This window comes from Camelina sativa, chromosome 2 (assembly GCF_000633955.1).
Source record: "Camelina sativa cultivar DH55 chromosome 2, Cs, whole genome shotgun sequence".
Taxonomy (NCBI): Eukaryota; Viridiplantae; Streptophyta; class Magnoliopsida; order Brassicales; family Brassicaceae; genus Camelina; species Camelina sativa.
The window spans coordinates 104,987-108,294 of record NC_025686.1 but is presented as its reverse complement, the minus strand read 5'-3'; the positions used below and the strand labels follow the sequence as shown (position 1 = coordinate 108,294).

The 3,308-nt window shown below is 33.6% G+C and overlaps 1 long non-coding RNA gene across 1 annotated transcript; it reads right to left on the bottom strand.

Annotated features, from left to right (window-relative positions):
* LOC104711591 lies at window positions 2,222–3,308 on the bottom strand. Its single transcript, XR_755356.2, has 3 exons — window positions 3,057–3,308; window positions 2,554–2,899; window positions 2,222–2,326 (listed from the first exon to the last, which is right to left on the bottom strand). It is a non-coding gene; the product is annotated as an uncharacterized LOC104711591 (long non-coding RNA).

Sequence of the window (3,308 nt, the reverse complement as noted above, 5' to 3'; positions counted from 1 at the left end):
TCTTAATGCAATTTATTCAGAAGATGTTTTGTGTTTCATTGATTATGTCTGAGTAGATCTGCTTGTTAGGTTTAGGGTTTCTCATTAGGGATTTCATGGATTATTAGATCTGTTATTATTTAGGATTCATTATCTTTCTTGTTCTTCATCATAGGTTGTTCTCAATGCTAGATCTTTGATTAGTCATCTGGATTTAGATCTTAGGATTATTAATTGATATGAGAATATAATTGATTTTCCTGATAAAACCTTTGGTGAGCAAAATTATTTCTTGCAAAGAGATTTGATTTAATAATTTTGTGAACAATCTAAACTTGTTTTTAAAGCTGATTTATTACCTAGAATTTTGCAAAGAGATTTGGATTTTCTGGTTTTAAATTTAGATAATATTTGCAGTGAGAACTGATTTATTTTATAATTGTGTTTAGAGTTCAAGAACGGTGCTTAATTGTTGAATCCTGCTTATTTAATTAATTGATCTGATTTTCCATGATTTCCTGAGAATTTCCCTAAGCCTAGCGTTTATTCCTATTGATTTACAACTCCTTTATTTTCTGTTTTTGCATTGCTATTTAAATTTAATATTTTGATTTAGCATAATTAAAAGAGTAATAAGTCTATTGTGTGAATCTAGAGTTCTTGTGGATTCGATCCCTAAGTACTACAATTGATCTCTTAATTTGAGAGAGTAGCTCAGGGTTAAATTTGATTGTCACAAACAGATTGGAAAAATACTATGTTTCTAGTCTAGTACTCTCAAAATATATAAAAACGTCGTGCCTCCGGGCCGGGCACTCTTTTTGCTTAATTTATTTTTTAGTTCTACACCAAAATCTTTCATAATGTCTACATAAATGCTTCTTATTAGTGACTTAGAAGATTACAAGTTTTGTTTAAGTTACAATGGTATGATAAAAGATTGAAGATTTGTTCTTGTGCTAAACAATCGCATTTTGACTTGAAATGATGATACTCAGAGAAGTAGTGTGCAAGGGACGACCGGATTTTTCGTATAATTAAATTAGAAAAATTTGGCAGCGTTGTTAAAGACTTAAAGTTAAGAAAACATGCAATTTTTATTTAGATTTATGGATGGATGTAAGGTTAAATTTATAATTTTTAGGGTTGTTTGAAAGAATCCTGAGTGATTCGGATCAACATCAAACAGGAGCAAGGCACCATGGCGGAAGAAGCTGGTTCAGTTTGTTTTACTAAGACCAGAAAACACAACTACACAGCAACATAGAGACATGTCTCAGTATCTGTTTTCCATCACAGCTGCAACTTTCTTCATGTGAGAATTGAATCCCAGGCTTACCAAATTGTTGATCTACAAAATTTAGAATATTTGTTCTATTTATAGATACTACATTTTTAAACTAATTTTTATAGTTCTCTCACATATAAGACACAAAATGATTTAACAAAATTTAGCGGGAAGAAAAAATGGTAAACGACACAAAATAGTCATAAATAGCAATGAAAAACAGTATAAAAAGATCAAAAATAGTGTTTATTTTTGTTATTAGTAATTGTTATACATAAATTGTTTAGTAGGTTACCAATTATTTATTGGCAAAGTTGATCGAAAATAATTGTTCTCTATCTTGATTTAAAATTTAAAACGAGGTAAAAGATGTTTCGGGTATTGTTGTGGGATTTGTTCAGCTATTTTGACTGGAAGAAAACGGAAACATATGTTTAATTAAAAAAAGTAAAAAAAATCCAGACCCACGCGCTGCAGGTCCCCGAGGAGTTTTCTAATTTTTTTTTTCAATTTTAGGAGAACATAGTATTGTCCATCGGTTGCATCGGTTATATTTTTAAAAATAAAATACAGTAAAGAACAATTTTTGAATAATAAGTCCAATGACTGGGTTTCCTATCACACTCGCGTGTGGGCGTGTGAAAGTAAACTTACGGGACAAATTGGTTTTTTCGGATATGGGATGTGGCATCCCAGGAAAGAAACGGCGATTGTGGCATTTCGGGGAAATTTTTTTACTGTTCATGGCAATCTCTTTAATTTACTCAAACTTCAAAGCAGTTGCGATGCCACAATGATGACTATGTCACCCATATATGTGCTTTAAAACTCTTGTCTGATTTTCATTGTGAAATAAAAAACCGAAACCATGGTTTTATAGCTTACCTGTTATTGTTATAATCTATTGGGCACAAAACTAAAAATCAATAAAAGGTGGGAGTTACAAAGATGTGGTTCCTTAAACAAGAGTAGTATTACTGTCTTTGTGACGAAACTCACTCTATTCCCCGACACAAATCAAGCAAAGTACGAAGAAGAGGAAGATGTATCGGCCAATATCTGCAACTGTAGGGAGACACATTATTTCATCACCAGGAATAAATAGACAACGAAACTGTATGCTTTAGTTTAGTGACATAATTGTATAATGTTAGCTTTTTTACTTGTACGTTTTTAAATCTCACATTCGCTAAATTTGTTTAATAGTAAGTGAAATATATTTCTAGAAAGTTTCCTCTTTATGCATTTATAAATCAAGGAAAATAATGTAAATTCAAACTCATTACCTCAAGCTGATCTTCGGTGAAAGAGTCTTTCTGGATGTTCCATGTGTCCGCATGTGTTCGTCGGAACTCAGCCACTGCTTTTGTCACAGTCGATTTTATAGGTGTAGGTTCACCCGCGAAACGAGCCAGTAAATGTCACATGATCCGGCAACCAGCATCAAACATTTACAAAAGCTTAAGATTAGTTAAAGACGTTCAAGTTCAAGTTCAAGCTTAAGCTCTGCGCCACACACTTCTGACATAGAGATGTTACCTGGGCATGTCATAAGGAACAGACAAAACTGAAGCTACCAAACCAAGAACTGCTCCATGCACCTCCGCAATAGACTTGGTTGAACTTGATTTCCTGAAACAACCCGATGCAACTCTAAGGTCATGTTAAAACAAAATTGAAAGAACATATATGCAAATCACAGCTTCTTTTTTTGTTAATTGCGTTTATTACAATGGGCGACAAAAGTTAACTCAAAAATGCTTAAAAGGGAAGGGAAGGTTAGTTGAACCTTCAAGTCGATGCCCAAATCCTCAATCTTTGAACTCATCTGGGAACCCAACGATTGAATTCTTGAATCCATCTTAGTTTCGGAGTTTCGCAACTCACTAAGTTGATCGTATACGTCTGCTAATGAAGCTTCTTGTTGCTCCGCCTCCGATAATTCCCGAACCGGTGATAATCGATCCGATCGCCACCACCATCTTCAATCTTCTGCGATTGCTTCGATCACAGTCACGACGCACCAATTGATAAGTTTGAA